We start from the raw sequence: 19,149 nt of genomic DNA, 5'->3' as shown, positions 1-19,149 counted from the left end.
AGACTAATTTTCTGGATCAGATCCAAAAGTATAAGAAATAAAAGCGACATTAGACAAATATGATATGGTCAAGTCAAAGAATTTGCACAGCAAGGAATCAGTGACAACTCCAGAATACAAAAAAAAAAAAAAAACCCAACTTGCAAGCTAATTATCTGACAAAACTCTGTATCTGAAATAACTAGTATGTACCAAAAACTCAAAGGTGAAAAGCCCCTCCCATATAATCAAATTAAAACTGGCATTACATCTAAATCTAATTCTCTAGGGAGACACATAAATGACTAAAAGGCACATGGGGGAAAATGCTCAACAAAACTTGTCATCATGGAAATTCAAGTCAGGACCACAATTAGATATTACCTCATTCCCATAATACTGGCTTTATCAAAGAGACAAAACATAATATCCAGTCATCTGCTTTCCAGCACTTCCTGCATCAGTATTTACAGTAATCATGAAACACAATATCAGTGTCCAGTCACTGATGAATGGATAATAAGAAAACTGGTACACAATGAAGTACTATTCACTCATTAAAAAGGCTAAATCGTGCATGGAACTGGATGTGACTGTCGAATGAAATAAGCCAAGCAGAGAAGCAGACATCACTCACACATAGAATCTACAAAATAAATGTTCTCAAAGAAGTTAAAATGTAATGGAGGTTTCCAGAGGATGAGAAGAGAATTAAAGAGAAGCACAGGCAGATATTGACTGACGAGTAACAAATGACAATGATAATTACTTACAATGGAGGTATAAAATGGAAAGAAACATAAGTGTTTCGTTCTGATTATCTTGACCATCTTTTTTTTCATGTTTTATTTCCTAAATATTTGATTTTAATGCATTCTCTGCGAAATTCTTTAGTCCTGTCTTTCATATTTAGAAAAAGTATCCAGGAGGCCCCGTTTTCATGGATGAGTCTTTTCAATTGGGTTAGTTTCATGATAAAATGATCCAGGATGGAGCATGTCTGTGAGAACAACTCTACCAACAGTCAAGTATTTGGAACTCTTGGAGCTTTCTTGAGAAGTCCCACAAGCATCTTCCCTAGCATTGGGGTAAACTCAAACACTTGGCACAGTTGAATGGAGCCAATAGGCCACTACTACACATGAGCTTATTACTAAGGCATGAGTTCCTTAGTTCTTCCTCATTATTCTACAGCTGCACCTTTTAGTCTACCTTCATGACTGGTATCCAGAACTCAACAACCCCTCTAGGTTCATCGTCTTCAAAGAGTAGCCTGTCCTTCTAAGCAAGGGTGGGTTACAGTGCACGTTAGAATACGGCAGGTGCAGGGGTGAATTTAATCACTCCTTATGCGTAATAGGAGGCAATTTTTCTCTTTAATAGTCACGTCTGCCTTTCAGGATATCTGCTGTCTGTCTTCTGGTAGTGGTCAAAATTCCACAGCATGAAAATCCTTTCCTCTCCTTCATTCCATTCTTGAGCAAGGGCAGTCTGGTTTCTGAAGTTAGTTCTTCACCACACATCTGTCTTCACAATTTCAGATAGAGTCATTCTAGTTACCTGTCATATTTTAACCTTTTTACATCCCTTTATAATTACTTCAGTAAGTTTTTTTTGTGGGGAGGATAAAAGATTTATGTCTCTAACCATCACATTTAACTTGAAGTCCATTTACTTTAAAAAAAAAACACACACACACACAATTTATGGTCAAATACTGTAGGAAACCCAGACTGACAGATAAGTATACTTTTTGCCTGTAAGTAGTCATTGCACACAAAGTGAGGTCAACGATAATCTATGAAGAATGTCTCACTCTGGACTTTCGGATGAGATAAAGACAGCCAATATGTAACTATGTATATATGTGAATAATATGGCAAGATCAAGACAGTGGTCCCTATCTGAAACAGGGCAACCCCCATACCCCATCAAATGAGGTATGACTTGCCATCATGGATACATCTCATGGTTATGTCAAAACCTAGAAGAAAACATTTGCCATGCCTTGGTGATGTATGTGTACGCATTTTAGGAAATGAGAGATACCATTTGAAACACTGATGGCTTTGATGGCTTTTAAGGCTTGGAGAGTTCTTTCCTGAGAATGGCAGCTTGGAGAAGGGCTCTGGTTATAGCCTGCCCTAAGCCACAAAAGGCCACAAAGCAGGAAGGGTTAGTTTCACATTGGAGCCCTTTAATGTGATCCAGACAACAAAGATTTTAGAGAAAACTGTCTTTACTTTCTTCTGCTGCTATTTGAGAGCATCATAGCTGCACGGCCAACGTGGAAAAAAACACAATTTCCTTTGAATGTCTTGTCAGAGCCCAGAAAATTCTGCATTTCTTGAGCTAATACAGAACATGTTAAATTAAAACCTTTGCTTTGAGGTATACTATCTGCAAACTGTCCCTTTTCTCAAAAAAAAAAAAAGAATTAGCTCAAATTCCTTATTTATCTAAGGCCTTATTTCAAGGTAATGTCATTTATATTTCTCAGCTGCATTCAGCCAAATGCATGTTTTCAGTCAAAATGCTAAACTCAGCACAAATTCTGACCATTGTTTTTGTTCATATTCCTAATAGAAAGCCAACGTATCTGCAAACAGGTCACTTCTTATTGCCGGCTAGGTGTGTGGCTTTGTTTTCAGCATCTTCACCACAGACATTGCTGATAAAATTACATTCAGCTTAATCTAAAGAGAAACCACAATGGAAAAACTTGAACGTGGCCAAAAGGAGGTATTCCTTACCTATTAATTTAATCTTGGGGTTATGATGACCATGTCAATTAAGGGAATAGCATGGTCCAAGGAGTCTGTTAGACCACCAAGTGGGTAATGAACACAATTTGCATGGCTTCCTCTATATCAAGAGGGGTCACTTGATGCATTAAAGGTATTTTAAAGCATATACAAAAAGCCCCTGCATTCCTTTTAGGCCAATTTTTAAAGGTCCCATCTGTTTTTAAAGAAGTGAAAATAGGACTTTCAGAAAAGTAACAGGCAGAAACACACATACATTAGAATGTATAAAATGCCAAGATCTGAGTCCCAGAAATTATGGGAACAGTAGCATAAATCTTGGTATTTAGGGAGTCAGCACTAATGTAAAGTTATTTCATATGCTAACATTACATACATCTTGAAGGGTTAGGTTTCACCTAACCTTTTTTCAGAGATTACAAAACAAAAAATATGAAGCATGAATTGGACTGAATGTCAAATGGTAGCACTAGTTCTGGAATCCCATCATTGACCCCAATGCGCTGTTTCTATACCATGTATGATAGCATCCTGTTAAGCCAAACAGAATGTTGAACTAGGCTTTAGTTCAAGAGACATTCAGACCCCTTTAGACTGTCTAGTGGTCAATGCATTAGCTTAGGAGAAGGAGTGTGCCCAAGGGAAATTCTTTCTTAGGATGATGACCCATAAATCCCATCAGTCTTGGTATTGATTGGTTTGGAATGTCTAACACATTAGATCAAGACGACTTGTGTTAAACTAAAAATACAGAGAAGCAAGCAAGCAGAAGCCATGAGGATATAGAAACTACGAATCAGTAAGAGGCAAGACACAGAGCACAGAACCAAGTTATGGCTAAAAATTGAAATCATCACAATAGTTACAATTATGCTTTTAAGACTGCCTTCAAAGTCAAGGTCAATGCTTGATTTTTTTTTAAGTTGGAGTCATCCCTTCTCTGACTCAACATTTTCTATTCTCCGGCCCCGCATGGTAGCCTAACAGCTAAAATCCTTACTTTGCATGCATCAGGATCCCATATGGGCGCTGGTTCTAATCCCAGTGGCTCAGCCTCCCATGCAGCTCCCTACTTATGGCCTGGGAAAGCAGTCAAGGATGGCCCAAATCCCTGGGACCCTGCACCCATGTTGGAGACCTGGAGGAAGTTCCTGGCTCCAGATCAGCTCAGCTCAGGCTGTTGCAGCCATTTGGAGTGTGAATCAATGGATGGAAGACCTTCCTCTCTTTTTCTCCTTCTCTGCATATCTGACTTTGCAATAAAAATAAACCTTTAAATTTTTCTATTCTCCCTCTCTCACAACAGACTCTCAAACTGCATCTTTAGGCTTCAGATCCTTTAGTAACCAAGTATTCAACTTTGCTTTCTCAGAAGCATAAGGTGGTCATCGTCACTTATAAATGTAATCATGGGCCACTACTGGGACATCAACTTGCATGTTAGTTAAGACTCACATCCCATTGCCAAGTGAGGTTTGAAAATATTCATTCATGAATGACATAAGTACTTGCTGGCAGACAGCCAAACAACATAGTTGATGTTCCAGTGTATAATAGGGAAAGAACAAAGAAGACAAAGCACCTCACTACAGCAAAACACCATACCATATGCAGGTGTATCTTATTTTGGAAATAATTTTAAGTTAATGTTCATTAATTTTATATAATGAAAATCTGCCTATTAGGAATTATAATGGGGTTCATAGTGCACTTAAAGCTAATATATACATCTTATAACATGCTTGCATAGTAGTCTATTTTCGAAAGTGAAAGCTAGTTGTAAATGTGTTTTTAACAAATTCATACACCAAGAAATGACAACAAAAGAGAAAGAATCCTCAAGGCTCTTACAGGCTTAAATAGTCAAATACACAACAGAGTAGTATGATTTCCATGCTAACAGGAATACAAACTCAGGGAGCCGCAAAATGTTTGGACACAGGACACGTGGGTTGGCTCTACCCACTGCTGTCCTACACATGTTCTGGTACTAATGTGAGCATTTCTACTGCTATAGGAAAGGGTAAAGTCAACTGGGGAGCTTCTCATGCTAGCAAGCAGTGTCTCATAATATTCTTGCCAAGATCGTATGGACAGTAATTAATACTTAGACCCATTCTCATCTGCTTCACAGTTGAAACAAGATCCCAAACAGTTGAACTGTCCACCATCCCACTCCCAGCACCTTCTAGCTGAGGTCTAGATAACTCAGCTGGCTCTTCCCAACTGTCTTTTCCCCAATGCTGGACCTTACTTTTGTGATGCTAAGAAATAGCCGTGGGCTTCCATCCTTCTGGACACATAATCTAGGATTATCAATATACAGTCCTGTTGATAATCACTGTAATCTGACTTTACTCCCTTTGCTATCCTAGCTGAGTCCTCATGAAGAAGGATCAGTACCAATTTGCATCCCGGGTGTCACATGGTTAGCAACATGGAGAACAGCACCAAGGCAGAAAGACAAAATGGCTCACATCTTTGCCCATCTCATGGTCTCATGGAAGTTGGTAGAGAATGAAAGTAATTCCATATTCTTAAACCAATGAAGACCACCATGAAGAAGCAGTGTCACATGCGAGTCAAGCTGCTGCATGATAGAACTAGCTCTGGTAGAAGGAGAAATGGCTCCCCACAGTCTGTATGTCCTCATTTCTGCGATCCAGGAATGTTACCTTATATGGTGAAAGGAGACTTTACAATTTGATTTAGAGCAGGAAACTCTGAATGACATCCAGGGTTATACCAGGTAACCCATGATCATCCCAGGAGTCCTTCTCAAACAGAAATAAGATTTGATTTTCGAAGAGGAGAAGGTAAGGAGGTTCAAGCACAACATGGGATGGTGTTCTTTGAAGTTAGATAAAGCAGCCCAAGGCCAAGTACTACTGGGAGCAGTTGGAAAGGACAGAAACCTGACTAACTCAGTCTGCATAGAGAACTGAATCAGTCAACACATTGACTTGAAGCTCAATGGAAATCATGAAATTTTTTTCCCTCCAAAGCTGTAAAAAAAAACACATATGATTTAAACTTATACTAATGTATTACAACAGAAATAGGAAGCTAATTCATCAGAACATTAAGACCTAGTCAATCTCATGAACCACTAATGCAAATACTATGCTTAACCTAAAGCCAGTATCCAGTTTTGTGTAACTGTACTTAATTAACAGACACTTCAGATGCTCACTGCTGGCTACTAAAATTTCCTACAATGCAGAAGTGGAGATGAGACCATCTGATGTCAAATGTAAAGAAAAAAAAAAAAACAGCCAGAGATCTAACGAGAGTGGGAGGAGAGGCCGAAGGTAGTATCCGTAGGAGAAACACAAGAAGCTTTGAACAAGTGATAAGAATGTTCATTTCATAATTTTGCATTTATTAAAACATGCCATGTGGAAATTGTGCAAGATCATTTGTTTATCTGCAGCCTTAAAGCCTCCCTGAAAACTGCCAGAATCTAGATATAAAGGGCACGGCTAAAGGAATTGGCAGTGGAGACCAGGAACACTGCTAAAGAACAGCAGGGCTCATCCACTTATTCGAGGGTTGGGAGAGTGTCTAACACAGACGGTTCAATTCCCTTTTCTTGTTTGTTTTTGCATGAAGAGTTTTCCTCACGGTCTTCAGTCTGTGCTTTTATGGTTCTCGATCCATGTGGCTGAATTCTTCCGTCCACTAGGTGTTTCTTAGTAGTTTCCTTTTGTTTTCTGTGTGGTCTTAACAGTACATAGATGAAAATGAGAACTTTCACCTCATTAGAAATAAATCTGGGGCCTAGTGTGATGGTTCGACAACTAAATACTCAAGTTGCAAATGCTGAGATCCCATATGGGCACCAGTTAATGTCCCAGCTGCTCTACTTCCCTTCCAATTCCCTGTTTGTGGCCTGGGAAAGCAGCAGAGGATGGCTCAAAGCCTTAGCACCTTGCACCTATATGGGAGACCCAGAAGAAGCTCCTGGCTGTTGACTTTGGATTGGCTCAGCTCTAGCCAGTGTGGCCACTTTGGGAGTGAAGCAGCAAATGGGAAATTTTTCTGTCTTGTCTTCTCTCCACTGATCTGATCTGCCTTTAATAAAAAAAAAAAAACACTTTTTTTTTAAAGAAAAGAAATCTAGAATCCCACATTAGCAAATAACTGATTTCAATTCACCAGTGTTTTCTTATCCCTCAAGTTGGCAGTTTTTGTGGCCTCCAATCAATCATGTCCTGGTAATTTTCACTCTGTCGATATATACATTTCCAATCTAATATATGTCTCAATCTAATATATATCTGTATACATTTTCATATATATGCCATAAATATAAATACAATATATTGCTTATCTGTTTATCTATCTAAACTTGAGAAGCAGAGAGAGCAACAGAAATGTGGAGATTCACAGACCACATGCCTGTAATAATTGAGCTGTTTTGCTGCGTTAAGTTAGGCTGAAGTTGGGAGACAATAACTTATTCCCAGTCTCATGCATTTAACGGATCATCCAGTGAAGCCATGACCTGTTGCCTCCCAGGACATTAGCAGAAGGCAGGAATAGGGAGCCAAAAATAGGACGTGAAACAGGTGCTATTGTAGAGGATTGTGGGCTAAATTAAATGTTCGTCGCTGACTCCTAACCAATGTTTCTGCTTCTCACAGTGACCCATAAAAGGTAACTGGAAGATCAAGAAGGAAGCATCTTAAGCTATTTGCCCTACTTCTGAAAGAAAGCACACGGGCCATGTGGATATAAAATAAAAATCAGTATTAGAATCAGAATGTACTTCTGAACAGCACTTTTCTTTTTAGGCAGCTATAGTGAGCTCAATGACCCAAACGATGCTGTTACTATGCACTTGGTGTCCATTTTCGGAAAAATAAAATCCCAATAGGTAACACGGCAAAAGACACCGCTATGCTTGCACCAAACCTTAGGTTTCTCCTTCACATCAACGCTATTTCCCAGCTTTCCCTGCAGGCCAGATGGAGGTGCACTGACAGAGCTGTGCTGCTTCCAGAAACATACCGCTCCTTCAGCCTCTGCTTGGCTTCTACTTGGGCTGGCTGCAGAGGTGCAGGGCAGACCTCCAACAACAGACAGCCAAGAACCATCACATACAAGGAGCCTGGGTCCTTGAAAGGTTGCAAGAATGCAGCTTTCCTAATGATCAGACTGTGACATTAGTCAAAATCCAATCTTTACTGCTAAAACCACTAAAATATGGAGGTACGTTTTCCAACTAGACTAATGAAATCATTAGTTCTCTAACAATTTAATGAATTTTTAATTACACTTGATTTTTGATTGTTTAATCTCTTCTGCCCCCTTGTAGACTTTCTTTAAACAAATTCGAAAGCAAATCTGTCTCAAGGATGAGGAATTGCCACCTTTCCAAATAAACTCAAGGTAAAGAGAAATAAATGTAAAGCAATGAATTGCTAAGACAGTTTGATCACCAAAATAGATCTGCTTCTGCAGGGATCACGTTTGAAGCCAACTGCATTCGTTTCAAAAGATTCTGTGACACAGTAAGAATTCATACCATGGAACTACTAGAAATTTTTCAGTTGATTATTATTTCAAAGTACTCTAACTGAAAGACACTTCTATAATGTGTGTGTGTGTGTGTGTGTGTGTGTGTGTGTGTGCGCGCGCGCATGCGCATATGCTAAGTGACCATGTGATATCCCAGATGAATTTATGGTAGCCAGTCCCAAGGACAAAAACAGGATAAGGGAAATGCATAAGGAAATGCAGCAGTATTATCTCGACAGTTTGACCATTATGTTTCTTAGTTGTTTTATGTGTTTGGGCAGGAAATTTTCATGAAAGTATTTAATTTCGCTTGGGTAAATATGATCTTGGGAGATCAAATGCTGTTTATGAACAGCTGCATTCTTTTGAAGTGATCAAAACCAACATGTTAGAGAAGTTGTTAACTGAAACTGTGTCTGATCACAGACATTTTAGAAAACAAGAGTCTGCTCTATCAGTTTGGTGTGTTTCATTCAAACTAGCAGAAAAACAGAAGCAACAACAGTCCTTAGCTCACATGTCTGAGAAAGATCACCCCAGTTCCCACCTGCATGTAGAATTGTGTCTTAGAACTATATGCACTGCAGAACACTAGTCACTATTAAGGTGCTTGAATCCATAAAAACATCCAATAATGTTGTGCAAGTCTGATTAAGCCAGTTCATATGCACAGGCAGCTGAAAACAGGAAAAAACGCTTTTCCCAAATTAAGTTTTAACCAATATCCTGTTGTCTCCCATATGATGTTATTTATCTGTCTCTTTGTAGTGATGGGTAATTTACAATATATACACATCCTTTTTGAAAAGCTAAATGTCTTAGCTTAAAAAACACAACTTAGGAAAATTCCTTTAAAAAATGTTAAGTGTATGAATTGGTCATTAGCTTCCCTGACTAGGGTTCTGTCAGTGCTTGCTAAATGAAACCTCCACACAGAACTAGCTGCAGCACCCAAGCAATCCTGCTGGCCATCAGTCCAACCGACAGGCCTGTCACATTCTTAACTACAGTGTCACTCCAGCAATCTGCAAGAGACAGCACCTCTTCAACTCCGTGCTACTTAAGACTCAGGCTCTTTCTCTATTCCTTAGATTCGATTTTCAGGAGGAAAAAATGTTCGGCTTAGAAACTCCACTGGGCCAAAACTTAGCCTTAGGCATCTTCTGCTAAGACAGACTCAAAAATATGAGTGGAAGCAGTTTTTGAATCTGTTGCTGGGACAACAGCATTGCCATGTATACTTTAGATTTTTAAACAGCTGTTCTCTTTGTGGACAGGCACTTAAAACACATCTAAATTTTTAAAAAAATAAGACAAAACTCCAAATGTTTTGTTTTTGCTGTAGCAATTAATGCAAAAATATCTGTAGCCAAAGTGATTTAAAATGGAGAGACATTAATAGTGGGGAAGCTCTCACTGGTGATGTGAATCAACGGCCACATTTCTGTGCCATTTTACTGCATCCACTCAAACAGATGGGATTCCAGAGCTAACTGGCCTCTGTTGAGATGAATGAGATTCCACAACTATTAGCACATTGGCATAGAAATGGGCTGGATTCGGTTGCAGAGGCATTCTTAGAGAAACAAAGAAGATCACAAAGCTACCCTGTCCCCCAGTGTCCATCAATGCAGACCCATTCGTTATCGAAGCCCATTCATTCCTACTGAAGCTACATTCTATATCAGATGACACTCTTTAGCACCGTATGGAAATCCCAAGGATCTGATCATCTATTAACTACTATTGATGCTGACATGGCTGGTTTGCTTCCAGAAGACCAAGCGGCACTCTCACAAGTGGTAATCCAAGTCAAAAAAGCACCAGGCAAAACTCAAACATGCAGAGAAAAAGTGGACTCACCGATAAGCAAATGGAGTAAAGGCCTCCTGGGTTGGCAAAGGTCATCCAAGACATTGAAATTCAATGAAGGAGGTTGGAAGGAAAACAGGCAAGCACCAGGGAACCCATCCTGTAAAAAGGCTGGGGACCAATGCCCCCTTCCTATAGAAAGGAACCAGCATGGGGTATGCTTTGCAGATGGACTGGGATAGCACACAGGCTGCAGAGCACATCTGGCACACAGGTGTATGGCCTGGTATTCCTAAGCCAGCCATCAACAGCCATGGGGAGAGTCCTATTGCTGTCTTGGGTGGAAAAGAGGAATTACAGCTGAGAGACTGCAATGATTTTCAAATACATGAATGAATAAATAAAGAGTATAGGTCCTTGCCGAAACATTCTTCTTCCAGTAGATTATATTTTTAATCCACCTACTTCATTAACTAGCTCCTCAGTAGATCAAATGATATTAGTGAGTTAGAGTAATATTGCCACTGGAGCAGCCATTTAATTCTGGCAACTCTAAAGCAAATTATTTCATAAATGGATAGTTTATTCAATTCAGTTCAGTTCCAATTCAATTCTGAGCCCCATGTATGACCAAAGCACTGAGATAGACCTATGGGGGAGTAAGAGACAAACAATTTCTGCCCACAATCTAACAAGGCAATGTAACTGCTCTACAAATTACAGCCATACAGTATAAAGTGTGTATGTGCTATGGTGGATGGTAGGAGGAGAAAGTACGTTAAAAGGCAGGAAGGTGGATTATTCTAATGTACAGGGAAGCAGAAAAAGATTTGATAGAGCAAACAAGAAAGATAAATATTGAATGATACTGGTATGAAAATGGAATTCAACAGATTGAAGAAAGACCGATATACTGAAGGAGTAGTCACAGTCCGGACTGGCTGAGATTTAAGACATATAATGAGAGTAAAATAAAACTAAGGAAGGGCAAAGAAAGTAAAAGGGCCACAGATGTGAGAATGATACAATCTAACAAGTGATTAAATGAGCTGGGCCAATTTCATGAAGGACTGCTTGATGTTGGGTCTCAGGTGCTCGGATATGAAAGTTAAGGACAGGCTCATGCCTACTACCTTCCCCTAGGTGCTTAACAATGTAGGATAGGGGCACACAACCCTTTGGATTCATTTCATGCTGATGCAGGTAGGTGCCTAGAATTCTGAAAGTCCCATGTCAAAATTTAGTCAAGGGCTGGGGTGGGAACAGGGAGGTGGAGTACAACAGAACCAGGTACAGAATCTTCCAAACTTTAGTAAATGCAAGCAAAGCCTGTGATCACGGAACTGGAAAGATCCCAGAGGAAGACCCCCATGTTAGTCCATTTCCTACTGCTGTAACAAATACACATGATGGCATACTTCTCTACAAGAAGTCCATGCAGATTAGGTTTTTTGAAAGTTGAGTCATAAAGATCAGGTGGCCTTGTTTGTGTGACCTCTGCTGTGGGCCTCATTGGCTGTGTCTGAACACAACAGCTGGCATCACAGTGGGAGCACATTCAAGATGAAGAGGTAACAGGATCAGGCAGGAAGCCAGAGAGACCTAGGGGCCAGGCACTCTTTTTTTTACAACAACCAGCTTTTGCAGGGAACAAGGGTTACACAAAAAAATGCAACAATTCTTTCTGAGAGCAGCACCTCCAAACCCTAGTCTCTCTGCACTATCTGCCCTCACCTCTTGAAGTTTCTACTACCTTATTTATATCATCTAGGAGGAGACACTTTAAGGGACAAACCACATACCAACCACAGGAACCCAGTGTCCACTCTTGGAGACTGGACCCTTGGCCAGCATTTTACAAAGAGTGGAATGGGGCTGCAAGAAGTTTTCCCAAAGGCCACATTGGCTGTATGTGGACAGGTGGCAACTCTTGGAGATGGGTTAGTTACATAGGAGACCCCACTGAGAGGTTCAATGACTTCTGTCTCTGCCATGATGATGGCAAAGGCTATGAATGAGGGAGGCATGGACAGAAGGAGGCAATGGAAGATTCACATTGGGCATTGGGGCTGTAACAAGAGGCGAGAATCAAAGCTGTGCAGAATGCCAGTTTTAAGAACTAACCAAAAAATCATTTCCTTCAAGGAACTAGGTAAAGAGGAGATTTAATAAGGGATGATGCTGTTGTGGGGTCTCCGTGGAACAAAATAGAAAGAAGTTAATTAACAAGAGTTCAAGCTAAATGTAAGTCAAAAATCCTACAGAGAAAGCAACAACAACAAAAAAATCCAGGCTTGAACAAAATGAACAACTGTGAACACACAGTGAACAACTGTGTATCCAAATAACTGGCTTCTCAAAATTCATCATGATCACAGAAGAAAGTAACATAGGGTGAATAAAAAAAGTGAAAAAGAAATACAAAGTTGAAGTGGAAAAAGCTTATTTTTTAGTTTCATTCTATGTGAAATGCAGAGATAGAAATTTTCCATCCACAGTTCACTCCCTGAATGCCCACACCAGCCAGGGTCAGGTGCCTGGAAGTCCAGGGTCAGGATGCATGGCAACAGGATGCTAGAACGTAAGTGGAAGATCAGGCACTTTAAGGAAATCAAGTGTCCCCAACAGTTATTTCACCACCACACCACACTCCTTCAAGACTGTAATCCTATACAGAATCTTGGCATTCTTTTATGCACTTGTTCAGAGAAGACAGTTACTAGCATACTTGGTAAACAACAAAATCTGAGCTTTCATTCACCTGATTTATTTAATAAGCATGATTTAAACAACTAGCATAAGGAAAAGTAAAGGATATCAAAATGGATAAGGAACTGTTCTTAACAGCATGATACCACCCACTGTGTATGACCACAGCCCTCTAGGGAAGCTGTAAGGAGGTGAACCATCAGCAAAGTGTTTTAGGACTTTTGATCAAAGGAAAGATGAGATAAAACCTCAAATGAAGAATGGGTGATAAAACTGAGCTGATCCTTTTCCAAAAAATTATTATATAATTATATATATATATATATAGTATATATTATACATATTAGCTACATGGACCTTGGGCATAGCCTTTACATTAAAACACTATGATTATGTAGTGTCTCGGTATCTCTATACTTTTCTGAGCTATGATTAATCTGTCATCAAGGTAAAAATATATACATATCTTTAAATTGCTCGACTGCTCCAGTAACTGCTCTTTCGGGAGAAGAGCTGCCTCTTCTGATGACTTCACAAATGACCATGATATGAACTCTTCTTCATGGATTTTCCTGGATTCTCTCTCATGAAGATGATAGAATCCTGATACCACACACTAGTTCTGACTTCTCATTTTGCTTCTCCTAAGCCACCTCAAATTTAGCCTAAATGTTTTTTTTTCTTGTTTGAAAGGCAAAGAGAAAAAAAAAGACAAAGGAAGGCGGCAACAGAGAGGGACTGTCTACCTGCTGGCTCACTCCCCAAATGCCCACAACAGCTCAGTATGCATCAGGCCAAACTCAGCAGCCCCAGAGCACAGACTTCCACACGACCCCAGGACTTGAGCCATCACCTGTAACCTCCCAGAGCACACATTAACAGAGCACTGGAATGGGAGCAGGGCTGGAGCTTGGTCCCAGGCACTCCACAATATGGTTCCAAGTGGTGTCTTCACAACCACACCTAACGCTGGCCTCCAAAGCATGCATTTTGAGTTCCATTAAGACTGTCCTTTTGTCTATTCCAACAAATCTCTGGCTTCAGAATCCACCTAAAATATCTTTAACGAAAAAGCAAAACAAAGCCACTTCCTTCCTCAACCCCCAGCACTCTCCAAGAAGTAAAACTGGGATTCCCCGACTCCTTCCCTGGAGCCCAGGCTCCCTGGGGAATGGAATTCTTTTCAACTCATACAACACCACAACTTCAGGACCTAGACCTGAATAACCACAGTCATAACTATGAAAAGAAATCACCAAACATTCACATTGTTTAATCACAGCAATGCAATCGTATGCTGCTGTTACTATTGCTTCACATTGGCTCAATGACCACAAATAATCAAGGCATCACTACCCAACCCAAGCTTTACTGAATTGGCAGCTGCCAATCTCTAACAGAAGTCACACAGACGGACATGAGTTGGCATACTGCATACTAACACCTCAATGAAGAGATTACCTTTCTGTATTCCTAATGAAGAATAAAACACTGGTCTTCATTGTGGCAGGTAGCATTTAGGAGCGATATTTTGCTAAGCTGCTTTGAAAGTACTTGTACAGAGTCTGGGAATGAGGCTCACAACACTACACACTGCTCTGTGTGCCCGTGTTTGTGTGTAATAGCTATACATGGGTTTCTTGATGAAGACTCGGAATTCAAGACACTCCCAGTGATGATACCCACAGCCTGGTTTGGATGACAAACGTGAGGCAAGGAACCAACAATTCCATGAAAATAGGAAAAGGATGCTCATCAGTGGTTGCAAAACTCTTCTGTTTTTCCTTGGAGGAATTTCAACCTCCTTCTCCCATCACAGGCCTTGTCATGGTGCCATACAAAATAGTGGAGAGTGCCCTTATCCACAATCACAACCTACACACTCCAGAAACCTCGGATTTTGTGGGAAGCATCATCTGCTAGCAACCCCAAGCAGATCTTGTTCGGCTGATCAATTCTATTAAGAATATAGGTCACAACATAATTGCTCGAATACATATTTGCAATGATTTTAATATATTCTGAGGAAATATCAGCTACCATGACTCAGTTATATATTTCAAATTTATAGAGAACACATAGATTTCCTTTAAAAACATTAAGTAGTTCCAACGGACCAGGCCTAGTAGTATTACTGTGTATAAATACATACATACAGATATATATACACACATACACATATACAAGAGTATATAAAAATCTTAATGGAAATCTGAATTAAAAGGGAAGTCAGGGACAGAAAAATAAATTGAAACCAACGTATATGCAAGGACTTCAAAGACAGGAAACTGCACCATTAAAAAAAACTGTACATAATTTCAACTTTTCCTCCCACCAAAACAAATTTACTTGTGAGTCTTTTTCCATGGACTCTCTAATATGTGCACATATATGAAGTTTCAAGGAATAACATTTGTTTTCTCTAAGTTCAGGGTTCAGTTAAATCGAATGATTAGTTGACTTTGTCTCATGTTCAATTCTCTATAATAAATTAAAAAGAACCCATTATCCTTGATGAGGGATTAACTTTTTTATTCCCTGACAATCAAATATCTTGGGATGTTAGAGGAACAAATGTTACTGAACACTAATCAATTTTATGAACTATTTTGCACCCACTTAAAAACTTTTTAACTGGGTTTGTAACAGAAAAGGGTAAAACCTTTAGCTAAGTTTTCCTAAAATAAAACAGACAAGTGACTTGGAAGCACAGCAATTTGAAATCAGAGAAAAGCCAAACTCTACCGACATCCACTCATCTACAGAGTGTTTAAACTATTTCACTTTATAAACTTCAACAGAGGATATGATTTCTGGTATTCTGGCTTATAGAATCACTTGGGAATGAATAATTCATAGGCTTCTTACCAAACCTCAAGTGTAAATCAGTCAAATATAGCAACATGATATTCATGCTGAATTTTTAAGCACTTAAAGCATTTAGACGGAAACTTTTTAGAGAGAAGACTGTCATTTTTCCCTCTGCTCACGATGCCCAGGCATATTTTCATTATGTGCTTTTAAAAGAAGTCTACAAAGAGAGTTTTCATTAAACAATCAACCAGTCGAGAGGAGCAGAAGTGAAGAAACTCAAGAGAAAACTTTCTCCGTGCTATGTTTTGTTTATTAACATACTGATGTGAAACTAAACAGAGAAAGCAATCTAATAACCCACATTCCTTTGAGACATGTTCAGGGAGCAAAAGGACATCCACTTATTGTTCTGCCCGTCCGATTGGTCCATATACGGCAATAAAGGTACAATAGACGGAAACAGGAAACAGACTGGCACATCTGTAGCATCTTATTAGCAGCTAATGGATATCTGAGAAGAACACGCATATAATGCTGAATCGTCTGTACCAATCTCCTAAGCAATTACTCTTAATTAGCGGGTTCTGTTTATAGATTCAACTTAGTGTACCCTTATGGATCAAAGAGAGGAAGGCAGCTGGAGAGAAAGAAATGATGCTTTTAGAAGAAAAGTATTATAAGATGTTAGCAGATTTCTTTTTAGAGAAGTGAGACTTAATTTCTTTTCCTGTCCGGGTAGAAGCATGCTTTCTTTGTTGCCAATGATTAAAGAAGAGGTAGAAAAAAAATTCCCAAAGTATGCTAAGTGAAAAAATTATTTTGTCATTTGCCTCAGAAAAACACAAAGGAACTCGGTGAAACTAAAACAACTGTGCAGGACAGAAGCATTCGCCTTGTAGTATTCCCTTCGAACATCACCAGGCGGCCCCATCTTTGCAGTTCTGATCCAGAGCAGGCAGTACTGTTGCTCACAAACACAGCACCTGCATCTAGTGTCTGCCAAATTTGCAAGCCCAGGGGCAAAATGGGCGGTGTGGCCAGCTGTCTCTCCATAAAAGAGAGAACACCAAATGGGTTTTCCAGGCCAATGCAGTCAAGAGGGATCCGAATATATACACTGAGCCACTAAGAAAATCACCCACTTTTGTAAATGGAAAAATATTGTAAGGATCAGCTTCTCTACACTCAGGGCTTTCATATATCTGCCTTCTGAACAGGAAACAACATCCTTCTGAGTGGGTGATTTGCTTGAACACTCCCTGTCTAAGCAAGCCACTATCCAGGTTCCTCAGAGAGCCAGGGTGGTTATCCTGCCTCTGTTATGTTTCTACATCTTTTAAAACACTGGCTTCTTGAGGTCTCCCTCATCATTTGTGGAATATATTGTTCTCTCTTCTACACCAAGGAAATTCTTTGCTGGTCTTCTGCAATGCTAAGATCACTGGGGATTCAGGACCACCATGCTGCCATATGACCCGTGACAATTCTTCCAATGATGGGTAGTCTCTGTTGATGGGAGGAAACCATGTTGGAAAAGGAAAATGTCCAAGTCAGGACAGAACAATGTTTCCTTTCTGTTCTTCTGTGTCCATCATTCTCCATAAACCTGCCTCCCTAACTTTTCCAACCAAGGAAACCAAGATGACTTTTCCCCTAACCTGGGTGTCCAGAGGACAGGCTTCTTGGTAGCAGCCAGGCTCAGGCTATGCTCAGGGGCTTCAGTTCCCTTGAAGACCTTTCCTGCTTTTGGAAACCAGCCCCCAGGTTGTTCTGCTTCTCACATAAATCTCCGTGGAGCACCTGCTTCTTCATCCTACCAGGCATTTGAGTTCCCATCCGATTTAAAGTGCAAGAATTTTTTTTACCAAGTGTCCTACTGTTCATGCATTAGACAAAATTGTTAAGGCATCATTAAGTTTGTAAACAGCATTCTTCGGCCAACTTACTCTTGCGCAGTACAGCAGACTTGCACAAATGAGGACTTCAACAGAGAAGGGGATAGGTTCCTCGGTGTGTGCATCTGATTCATGCACAGATAAACCATACGAGCTGTGCAGGTAGGATATCAGTAGGAGGGATAAAGGAACAATGTCAACAATAGACAGTGATTTCATCTTCCTGCTGAAGAAGTCAGAGTCTGGGCATCAGCATGTAACGGGGGGCCTGACAGTGGCATAGCCCCAGGAGGTCCCACAAAGTGTGAGGGAAATCCTTCATGTCATACCAACAGAAACGGCTCAGAAAATCATGTGTTGATAATTATGTTTTTGGGTAAAATGGATTGGCAGATACGGTTGTTTTTTTTTAAGTCATGTGACTCTATAGATTACACACTTAAAAATGGAAATTACTGCAAATAATTGCAGGTATCAAACCACATATAAATGGATCTGTTTATGTAAAATTTAATTTTCTAGGCAATTTTAACTAATAATTAGAGGCATTTTTAATGAAATTTAGAACACAGCTCAATTGAAGATCGTTAAAATACTACTATGTCTTCAACAAGATAATGTAAAATGTTGAGATATCTTCAACAAGATAATGTAAAATCATGCATTTTTAGATTTGTTTGCTAAAATTCATATTTTAATTCCATTTTCTGCAAACATTTTGAAGTATCTTTGAATTGCCTGCAGACTAAATCATCCTCCTCACATCTACCATTTGTCTCCCTTCTCACCCAAATGTATACCAGTTGTAATTGTTCTTCCCTACTCTGCTGTGTTATATCTGGAAAAAGTCCAAAATGATTGACAGGATGGTTATATTCCTGGATGGCTTTCAGTTGCTCACTTTAGTAAACTGGGGTAAAAGTAATTCTTCATTTATCTTGCAGCTTTCTCTTGCTCAGAGACCATGAAGACAGTCTGGCATAGAGAGCAATGCTTGAGGTTAGCAAGAGGAAGGAGTTAAACTAACAAAGATAGAGGAAGCAGCCACTGAGGATTTCTTTCAGAGGCTAAGCTTTACAAGGTTAGAATCCAACCTAGGGCATTAGTACTCAGAGCATTAATGGTAAGGCTCAGTGACCAGTACCCTGGCATTCACAATTCGGTTCTTTCAGGAAGGCTGAGAAGCAGCAAGTCCTACTGGGCGCGTGGCGAAACTGAGGCACAGGGGATCAGGGAATGCACTCAAGATCACAAAGTTAAAAAGCTTTTCATGTAGAATCTTCCCCTCCCTCTCTTCCACTTCACCATATAGAACACTACAATGCCTCTTAGCCATCCTATATACCCTGGGTTGGTCTCAGGAAATACTCACAAAGGTCCTGGTACATCTAAACCAAAAGAAAATCCATGACAGGAAACCATACAAATCTAAGCAAGAGCCATTTTCCTCGATTTGAACCTATGGAGTCAGTGCGAACTGCTGACCCAGTGATTTTGTTACCTCTCAAGGTTGTAACTCACAAGATTAGTTAGGAAGTATTGCTTGAAAAGTAATAACCATGTTAGCAGACACACACATTTTCTTTTACAATTTTGTCCACTGTTAATTGAAGCGTTTTTACCTCTATTCAGTGGAATCAACAGTGTCTTCA

Source organism: Ochotona curzoniae, unplaced genomic scaffold (assembly GCF_017591425.1).
Source record: "Ochotona curzoniae isolate NIBS_2020 unplaced genomic scaffold, NIBS_Ocur_1.0 contig_1302, whole genome shotgun sequence".
In the NCBI taxonomy this organism is placed as follows: domain Eukaryota; kingdom Metazoa; phylum Chordata; class Mammalia; order Lagomorpha; family Ochotonidae; genus Ochotona; species Ochotona curzoniae.
Note: the sequence above shows the minus strand (reverse complement) of the source record.